Here is a 10,903-nt window from a genome sequence, read left to right on the forward strand (position 1 = left end):
TGTTGACAATCTTCTTATTTTCGATTCTTTTCTTGTATTCTATAGAGTAGATCCTTTTGTTCTGGGATAGAGGGAGTATTTGTGATATAAATTGATATAAGATTCAAGGATTTGCCATCTTCTTGATTCAATAATGTTGTTTTGTTTCGTATCAATCAATCTTGTATGGATTGTTGTGTTTTGTAACTAATTACCATTCTTGATTCGTTGTTTGTATTTCTTATGGAATCTTGTAGAGGAATTCTCTAAATTGTATGACCGAGGGACGTCGTGACAGGGTTGTCCCACTAACGGACGTTTAGGGGATCACCTTGAGAGGTGAAACAAGAACCTATAAAGAAGTAGGATGGATTGACGTGCTGAATTCTATATCTTAATATGAATTAATTAGTGATGCATTTCTATGTTGTATGACTGAGGAGCATCGTGATAGGGCTGCCCCGCTAACGGACTTCATAGGAATCATAACTCTTTGATTGCTTAAGGTTTAGATGAGAGTCCTTGACCGATATTTTCTGCAGGAGATAACCGGGGACTTCTTATGAATATATTGCAATTGAGGATAGGGAATTGGTAGGTTGCATTACATTAGTGAATATCACAAAGAAACCATAACTCCTAGAACCTTCACAAAACTGAATTTCTGCATTTAACCTTTACTTCTAATTCTTAGTCATTTCTTAGGTCATATAATCTCTTGTTCGATTGTTTAGCTAATTCTCTTTTGAGACATCCTTAGTGATTATAATCAGTCCCTGTGGATTCGATATTCTTTTATTACTGACGACATAACTATATACTTGCAGTGCGTAACAAGTTTTTGGTGTCGTTGCTGGGGACTGCATCTATAACATTAGGGATAATCATTTGAGTTAGACTAAACCTTTCTTTTCTATTCTTTTTTTACATCTAACTTGTAACTAGTTTTCTAATTCTTTTCTGAAATTCTTTCTTTGTATTCTTTCTTTACATTCGTTATTCTTAAATTCTTTTGTAAATCAAATTCTTTCCATTCTTTATTCTTTGTGAATCAAATTCTTTAATCTTGGTCTTGTATGCGAAGATCTAACTTTGCAGGAGAATTACTTCCTCTTGATCACGAAATTGATAGAACATTTCATAGAAGGAAAATCTTGCAAAGACATCAAGAAGAACAAGAACATTCAAATATGACGAATATACCACTTAAGGATTATGCAACACCTTATGCCAGAGGGTTCCGTTCAAGTATTACAAGACCCTATGTTGAAGTAAATAATTTTGAGATTAAGCCTGCAATAATCAATATGGTTCAACAAAATCCTAATCAGCATTTGGAAGTCTTTTATGAAATCTACGATACCATGAAAATGAATGGTGTTCCTTCAGAAGTAGTGAGATTATTACTGTTTGGGTTTTCTTTACGAGATAGAGCTAAACAATGGCTAAATTCTTTACCTCCTAATAGCATTACCACTTGGGAACAATGTGAGCAACAATTCTTAGACAAATTCTATCCTCCAAGTAAGACTGCTCATATGAGAAATCTTATTGCAAGATTTAGACAATCAGATTTGAAATCTTTATTTGAAGCATGGGATAGATACAATAGTATGCTCAGATAATGCTCACATCATGGATTGGAGAAATGGTTGGTGTTACACACATTTTATAATGACATCAATTACCATACTAAGGTGTCCCTTGATTCCGCAGCTGGAGGGGCACTTATGAACAAGAGTTTAGATGAGGTCGAAGAAATCATTGAAAGTGTAGCACAGAATCGTCATCAATGGGAAATTGAAAGAAGTGGAGGCTATTCTTATACAAACCCAACAAAAGCATCAGAAAAATTTGATGTAGATGCAGTTATCTTAATGACTGCAACGCTGGATGCTCTTACTAAAAAGCTAGAGAATATGGAAACAAATTCTAACACGGTAAATGCCCTAGTATGTGCTTGTGAAACTTGTGGAAGTTCTGAACATTCTCCAGACTCATGTCCTTTAGGAGCTATATCTACACAAATAAATCAATTAAAGCAATGTGATGCTATCATGAGTTTTAATCAGAGACAGAACACTCCCTATTCCAACACATATAACTTTGGGTGGAAGAATCATCCAAATTTTTCCTACAGAAATAATCAAGAACAAGGACCATCCATGGGAGGCAAACCAAATTTCCAATCCAGGCAATAAAATTTTCAGCAACAACAATAATCTTCTTAGGGCTTTCAATTTTCTAAAATTGAGAAGATTCTTGAGGAAATTATCTCCAATCAAAACGAAATGAAGCAAGATATTTTGAAGCTAACTCAGAGGATGGATAATTCCGACAAGCATCAAAAGATTCAAGATAGCCAAATTGCCCAATTAGCTTCATCATCTTCAAGAGCACCAGGACAATTTCCTGGAAAACCTTATGTTAACCCAATAGAACACTACAATAGAATTGAGCTTAGGAGCGGATGGACCTTGGGTGATCCTCAAGTGACTGCCCCACAAGGGATGAAAACTGAAGAAGAGCTCTCTCCTCCAGCACGTGAACCAAATCAGATTCAAGATAAAGAGGAGAGTATCATTAAGGTTGAAGAGATTTTTCCACTTAACCCTCAAAGTCAAGTAGTCCCTTTCCCTCAAAGATTAGATATGTTAAAGAAGGATGAAGAGTTTGGCAGATTTTTAGAAAAAGTTAAAGAAATTTGTGTCAAAGTTCCTCTAATTGATGCAATCATACAAATGCCAAAGTTTTCCAAATTTATGAAGGACATCATGTCAACCAAAAGAAGAAGAGGAGATATTGAGACCATAGCACTCATTGAGGAATGTAGCGCTTTGTTTGAAAAGAACATTTCCCCAAAGCTTAAAGATCCAGGAAGCTTTTATATTCCTTGCAATATAGGATCTAAATTTATAGAAAAAGCTTTTTGTGATTTGGGGGCAAGTGTTAGCCTCATTCCATATTCAATCTGTAATAAATTAGGTCTCAAAAACTTTAAACTTACTACCATAGCACTATAATTAGCTGACCATTCTTGTAGATATCCTATGGGCATTATTGAAGATGTGTCGGTAGAGGTTGGTGGGAATATAATTCCCACAGATTTTGTGGTACTTGACATGGTTGAAGATCCAAAAATTCCCATCATGTTAGGAAGACCCTTCCTTGCTACAGCTGGAGCAATCATTGATGTTAAAAACCATAAGCTTTCATTGGTAATTGGTAAGGAAAGGTTGGAATATGATTTATCAAATTCTTCTAACCATGCCTCTTCTCTCTTGGTGAGTGTTTGCAGTGATGTGGACACTTACAAACTAGAGGATTGGAACTTCCATCCTCATAGGAGGCCACTGGATGAAGAACATGATCCGACAAGTGATGAAAACCATTTGAGGTTGTTCGATTTATACTGATTATATAAAAGAATAGACCTCTATTATTATGAATGTGTGTACTTTTAATCCCTATATAATAACAAGCACGTATACTTATTATTTATTTCTTTAACTTATCAATGAGTGAAATTTATTCATTAAATCAATAGAGCCGATGAGTTGGTAGATGTTGGTTGCTAATCGGAAAACCTAGAGATTCCACTGTACAAAAATTTTGTACAAAGGTCTGAACCTTTTCCTAGCTACCATGTGTTCTTTTAAATTAAATTTTGGATCGCCTGCGGAACTTAACACGTTTGATCCAAAACTTAACCTATTCGTTCTTTTAGGTTTTGACTTAGGTCTCCTGCGGAACTTAACACGTTCGACCCAAATCACCTTAAGTTATTAATTCCATTAAATATTAATTTCCATAATTGGTTCCCAGTACTGACGTGGCGAGGCACATGGCCTTCTTGGATATGGGAGTAACCACCACCGACTAGACAAAACCTTTTATAGAAAGCTAATATTTAATTTCCTAAAATAACTTTAGGTTAACCAAAAAGAACAATCAAATCACAAGGAAAAAATAAAACAAAAGAACACAACTTCGAAAAATATATTCGAAATACTAGAACGTAAGCCTCTTGTATTTGGTATTATTTCCATAAATAACTAGTATGATGCGGAAAGAAAAATTACTAGTTATACCTTGTAGAAAAACCTCTTGATCTTCTACCGTATTCCTCTTCTAACCTCGGACGTTGTGTGGGCAACGATCTTCCGAGATGAGAAACCACCAACCACCTTCTTCTCCTCCTAGCTAGGTTCGGCCACAAAGAAGAAGCTTCACCAAGGAAGAAAATCAAAACACTAACCAAGCTCCAAGAGATGCTAGCTTTCTCTCCTTCTTCTTCTTCTTCTCCAAGTAGTATCCGGCCACCACAAGAGCTCCAAGGGAGAGAGAGAGGTTCGGCCACCACAAGAGGAAGAGAGGGAGAGGATGGCCGGCCACACCAAGGAACAAAAGAGGGAGAGAAATAATAGAGGTTGTCACCCATGAAGGCACCCTCACCCCTTCTTTTATATTCCTTGGCCTAGGCAAATTAGGAAATTTAATTACAATAAAATTTCCTCAATTTCCTTGACATAATTTAATTGAGAAAAATAAAATAAAATTTCCCCAATTGAAATCTTATGGCCGGCCACATCAATGAAGAACAAATTGGACAAGTTTCAATCAACAATTAAAACTTCCTAATTTGTTTCCGGAAATTTAAAAAAAATAAAATTTCTCTTCAAAATCTCTTCATGGTTGATGAAAGGAAATTTCTATAATTTTAATTTTACAACATGTGAATAATTTTTAAAGAGAAAATAAAATATCTCACCAATCTACAAATAAGGAAAGAGATCTAATCTCTTTCTTTAATCTTTTGTAGATCTTTTACAAGAGAGATATTTAAATTTTAATTCTCTTTAATAAATTATATCTCCCACATAATAAAAATTAAAATTAAAATCCCTTTTTAATTTAATTTGGCCGGCCCCCACTAGCTTGGGTTCAAGCTAGGGCCGACCACCCAATCTTATACCTAGGCCGGCCCTAAGCTAGCTTGGCCGACCCCATTAGTGGGTATAGAAGGTGGGTATAGGTGGGTATAGTACTCTATAAATAAGAGGCTACGATAGGGACCGAGAGGAGGAATTGGTTTTGGTCTCCCGATAAAATTAAGCATCCCGTGTTCGCCCCGAACACACAACTTTATCAATAATAATTCATTCCACTAGAGAACTATTATTGAACTACCGCACCAATCCCAAATTACATTTTTGGGCTCCTTCTTATTATGAGTGTGTTAGTCTCCCTGTGTTTAAGATATCGAATGTCCACTAATTAAGTGAGTTACTAACAACTCATTTAATTAATATCTTAGTCCAAGAGTAGTACCACTCAACCTTATCGTCATGTCGGACTAAGTCCACCTGCAAGGTTTAATATGACAATCCTTATGAGCTCCTCTTGGGGACATTATCAACCTAGTATCTCTAGGACACAGTTTCCTTCTATAATCAACAACACACACTATAAGTGATACCATTTCCCAACTTATCGGGCTTATTGATTCATCGAACTAAATCTCACCCATTGATAAATTAAAGAAATAAATATCAAATATATGTGCTTGTTATTATATCAGGATTAAGAGCACACACTTCCATAATAACCGAGGTCTTTGTTTCTTTATAAAGTCAGTATAAAAGAAACGACCTCAAATGGTCCTACTCAATACACTCTAAGTGTACTAGTGTAATTATACAGTCAAGATAAACTGATACCTAATTACACTACGACCTTCTAATGGTTTGTTCCTTTCCATTTTGTTCGTGAGCTACTGTTTATAATTTATAAGGTACTGATAACATCATCTTTTGCATGTGACACCACATACTATGTTATCTACAGTATAAATTAATTGAACAACTACAACTAAATATAGACAATTTGACCAAATGTGATTCTTTATTCATAATGAATGTTTACAAAGCTTAGGCTTTCAGTATACACTCCAACAGTAGATAGTATTATTTATATGATGTGTTGTTGATTATAGAAGGAAACTGTGTCCTAATTATTTAGGCTGATATGTCCCCTCGAGGAGCTCATAAGGATTATCATGTAAACCCTACAGGTGGACTTAGTCCGGCATGATAATAAAGTTGAGTGGTACTACTCTTGGACTCAGATGTTAATTAACTGAGTTGCCAGTAACTCATTTAATTAACGCGCATACGATATCTTAAACACGGGGAGATTAATGCACTCATAATAATAAGGATCCCATATTATAATATGGGATTGGTGTGGTAGTTCAATAATAACCCTTTAGTGGTATGAGTTATTATTGATGGACTTGAGTTGGGTGTTCGAGGTGAACACGGGAAACCCAAGCCCATTTGGAGGCCTAAACTAATTCCTCCTCTAGGTCCTGTTGTAGCCTCAATATATAAAGCCTCGCATCCACCTTTCCATAACCGGGTTTGGTTTAACTTGGTTTGGTTTAACTTAACTTGGTTTGGTTAAACTTAACTTGGTTTGGTTTAACTTAACTTGGTTTGTTTTAACATAGTTTGTTTAGATTTTTTCTAAACAAAATTTTGTTAATTTTTCTTTCATTCTAACCGACGGCAAGTCTATAAAAAGGAGTAGGATGTGGCCCATAAAACCTAACTTTCTATTATTCCATAACTCCCTTCTCTCCTTGTGGTTGTCGCCCCCTCTCCTCCTCCTAGGGCCGGCGGCATAACCCCCTCTTCTCCTCCTTGTGGCCGACGCCCTTTCCCTCTCCTAGCTTGGGGTCGACACCCCTTTCCCCCTCCTCCTCCTTGCTTAGGGTTGGCGCCCTTATCCTGTCCTCCTCCTTGGTGGTCGGTGCCACTTCTTCATCTTGGTGGCCAGCGGCTTGAAGAAGAGGAAGAAGAGGAAGAAGAGAAAGAAGAGGAAGAAGAAGAGAAGGAAGAAGATTAGAAGGCGCCCCATCCTAGAGACTCCTTTTGTGGCCGGCGTTTTGGAAGAGAAGAAAAGAAGGGTGGTGTCGTCTTGGTAGATCGTTGCCCACACAACGTCCAAGAAGAGGAGAGGAATACGACAGAAAATCAAGTGGTCTTTAACTACGAGGAAAGGTACAACTAATTCTTATTCTGCAGCGCAATTAGTTTGTTTTTCTTCGTATGGATCTTGAACACCAACACAAGAGGTCAGCGATCTTGTGCTTCGATCAAGGTGCGCTTTGATCAATCAAGAACTTGCTTGATTGATCAAATACATGTCTGATTGAGCACGTGGGTTGTTAGGAAAGGTTCTGTGCTCGTACAAATTTTTGTATTAGAGCAGGTTTTCTGTCTCTGAGTGTTTGGTTTTCAGTTAAATTATGCACTGTTCATATATAATTTAGGCAGGATAATAGTAGGATATACAAAATAGATTAACTCTGTGGTTGCAGGCATCCTAGTTCCAACTATTATGGCCTATTATGTTTGTATGTGATTTGAACCCTCGTGCATGTCGAGGGTATTTTGTGTGTGCATGATTGTAATTATTAAATACATCCTGAGCTGTATTAGTTTATTTTACATTTTGTTCGATCTAGATTACATGTACATTACTTCATGGAATATAGGATCAATAAATGTAATTTTTTATTTCTTATTGTTGCGGCTTGCTATGCGTGGTGCTACCTTGAGGACCGGAGGCGCGGCGAAGAAGGAAGTAAGATAGACGCGATGACATAAACCCTAGGGTTGGCGGCTAGGTTTTCTCCTCCTTACCTGGCTAGGGTTGGCGGCGGCTAGGGTTGGTGGCATACGGAGGACAATGATGGATGAGGCTATAATAGTTGAAAATTTATTTTCATATTTATTGCCTTTATATGTTGTGTTTGTGTGCTTGTGTGCATGTGTGATGTGTGTGCATGTTAAAATTCCTCGATTTTAGATAACTAAGTGGGAGATAAATTATTTAAATAAATTCCACGGTCTTCATTACTGGTTTGTAAGTGATGCATATAAACTTGCGTGTTGGCTTTAAGTGTCTTCCTCCATATCGGATGAGTTTGTTTGTGGATCACTAGATCAAACTTCCTCTATAGATGATTATAGAAAATTATTTAGGTTTGTGTGATCTTCTTCATCTGAAGGGGCACAATTCTAATTAATGGACTAAGTATCAAGTAATGGTATATACTTAGGCGCATTTAATAGTATCCTCCCCATTGGAGTCACTACTATTATTTATGTGACCGAAGACAAACCAACTATTAATTTTATTTGTCATAAAGTTAGGTTGACAAGATAATAAAATTAATGGGTAAAACCTCCTCTTACAAATGTTTGAATTAGTATACGTCCACACTATCGTAACATATGAAATTCATGGTGTTTTGAGATGTTGGTGAATTTAAATTATATTGTTCGAGGAATCAATATTATTTTAAATTCTAAATTTTTGACCAAATATTTTATTTTGTGATTCTCAGGATTTCAAAATAGCTTTCAATCCCCTAGCTATTATATTAGAAGAAAATAAACTTACTGGTCCCAATTACATTGATTGGAAACAAAACTTGGACATTGTCTTAACTACTGAAGGTTACAAGTTCGTACTTCTTGAGGTTTGTCCTAGCATGCCTGATAAGGATTCTAGTGAAGAGGAGATAGAGAGACATAGGAAATGGGTAAAGGCAGATGAGATGACGCAGTGTTATATTTTGGCTTCGATGTTAAATGTGCTGCAACATCAGCATCAGGTCTTACACACTGCCTATGACATGATACTCAATCTCAAGGAACTCTTCGGACACCATAATCGGGCTGCCAGGCAGGAGGCCATGAGAAAGGTGGGTTGTCCTCGCAGAAAGGAGAACAATAATGATATATCTTATTCATTAGTAGTTGAAACATATTTAGCGGTGTTATCTACCGGTACCTGGTGTATAGATATGGGAGCCACTGATCATTTCTGCAATTCATTGCAGGGGTTCCAGGAAACCCGATGACTATATAAAGGGGAGATCACCGTCTACATGAGCAATGCTATGAGAGTGGCGGCTATTGCAGTGGGAGATGTTTATTTATCCTTTGATAGGAATAAAACTTTGATTTTGAAAAATTATCTTTACGTACCATGTTTTTAAAAAAATTTGATTTCAGTTTCTAAATTATTCATGGATGGATATTCTGTTTCTTTTGATGACAAAGTGGTTGTCAAGAAAAGAGGGTGGTTATCTGTTCTGGTGCGTTGATTGGTAATTTGTATACTTTTAATCCAATAACTCCCACGATGCAACAAATGAAAATTAATAACACATTTTCTAATTCTAATAAGAGAAAGCAACCTTCGGAAATGAACCAAACATATCTTTGGTATCTAAGGTTGGGTCATATTAACTTGAGTAGAATTCAAAGATTAATAGCTGATGGACCTTTGGGTTCATTGGTAGTGGAAAACTTTCCGACCTGCGAGTCTTGCTTGGAAGGAAAAATGACCAAGAGACCTTTTAAGGCAAAGGGGTATAGAGCCAAAGAAGTGTTGGAATTGGTTCATTCTGATTTGTGTGAGTTTATGACTATCTAAGCAAGAGGTGGTTTTGAATATTTTGTCTCTTTTATAGATGACTATTCAAGATATAATACATTTACTTGATGCGCCGTAAGTCTGAGTGCTTTGATAAGTTCAAAGAGTACAAGGCTTATGTGGAGAAATGTCATGGTAAAAGTATCAAGACACTACGGTCTGATCGTGGTGGCGAGTAACTCTTAGGGGAGTTTAAGAGTTATTTATCAGAGGCCGGGATCCAATCTCAATTGTCTGCACCTGGTACACCCCAACAAAATGGTGTGGCAGAACGAAGGAATAGGACTCTTATGGAAATGGTTAGATCAATGATGAGTTATTCAGAATTACCAAATTCGTTTTGGGGATATGCTCTGGAAATGACGACGTACATTCTAAACTTGGTACCTTCTAAGTCAGTACCCTCTACTCCCACAGAATTATAGGCATAAGCCTAGTCTAAGACACATTCGAATTTAGGGTAGTCCAGCACATATGCTGAAGGGAGATGCTAATAAGTTAGAATCACGTACAGAAGTTCACTTGTTTGTAGGTTATCCTAAAGGAATGAAAGGTGGTTTGTTTTATAGTCACAAAGATGAGAAGGTCATTGTTAGCACCAATGACCGATTTTTAGAAGAGGACTATGTAATGAACCACAAGCCCATAAGTAAAATTGTTCTTGAAGAAATAAGAGAACCCACGACTACCTTAGTACCAACAGTACAAGATGAGATACCACAAGAAACTGCAACACGTGTCACAAATGATGCACAATTACAAGCAGTGCCACGTCGTAGTGGGAGGGTTGTTTGGCAACCTGATAGATTCATATTTTTGGGAGAGTCTTCAGACTTGATCCCTAGTAAACATGAACCTGATCCCTACACATATGATGAAGCACTCCAAGATAAAGATGCAGCATCTTGGCAAAGTGCAATGAACTCTGAAATAGAATCTATGTATTCTAATCAAGTCTGGGAGCTTGTAGAACCACCAAATGGTGTAAAAGCCATTGGATGTAAAATGGGTCTACAAAAGGAAAAGAGGGGCAGACGGGAAGGTAGAAGCCTTTAAAGCGAGGCTTGTTGCGAAGGGGTATACTCAGAAAGAGGGAATCGATTATGAGGAAATTTTTTCCCTGGTAGCCATGCTCAAGTCTATCCGGATTCTGTTATCTATTGCTGCTCATATGGATTATGAGGTTTGGCAAATGGATGTCAAGACAGCTTTCCTTAATGGAAGTCTTGAAGAAAACATCTATATGAAGCAACCAGAGGGATTCATTGCTAAGGGCAAAGAGCATCTTGTATGTAAGCTCAATCGATTCATTTATGGACTGAAGCAAGCTTCGAGATCTTGGAACATCTGATTTGATGAAGTGATTCAGTCTTATGGATTCATTCAGTATCCGGATGAGTCTTTTGTATAC

At 37.0% G+C, this 10,903-nt stretch overlaps 1 non-coding gene across 1 annotated transcript; it reads right to left on the reverse strand.

The window, feature by feature from the left end:
• Positions 1–1,514: 1,514 nt before the first annotated feature.
• LOC121998897 lies at positions 1,515–1,621 on the reverse strand. Its single transcript, XR_006116684.1, has one exon. It is a non-coding gene; the product is annotated as a small nucleolar RNA R71 (small nucleolar RNA).
• Positions 1,622–10,903: the final 9,282 nt, after the last annotated feature.

Source organism: Zingiber officinale, chromosome 6A, assembly GCF_018446385.1.
Source record: "Zingiber officinale cultivar Zhangliang chromosome 6A, Zo_v1.1, whole genome shotgun sequence".
Taxonomy (NCBI): domain Eukaryota; kingdom Viridiplantae; phylum Streptophyta; class Magnoliopsida; order Zingiberales; family Zingiberaceae; genus Zingiber; species Zingiber officinale.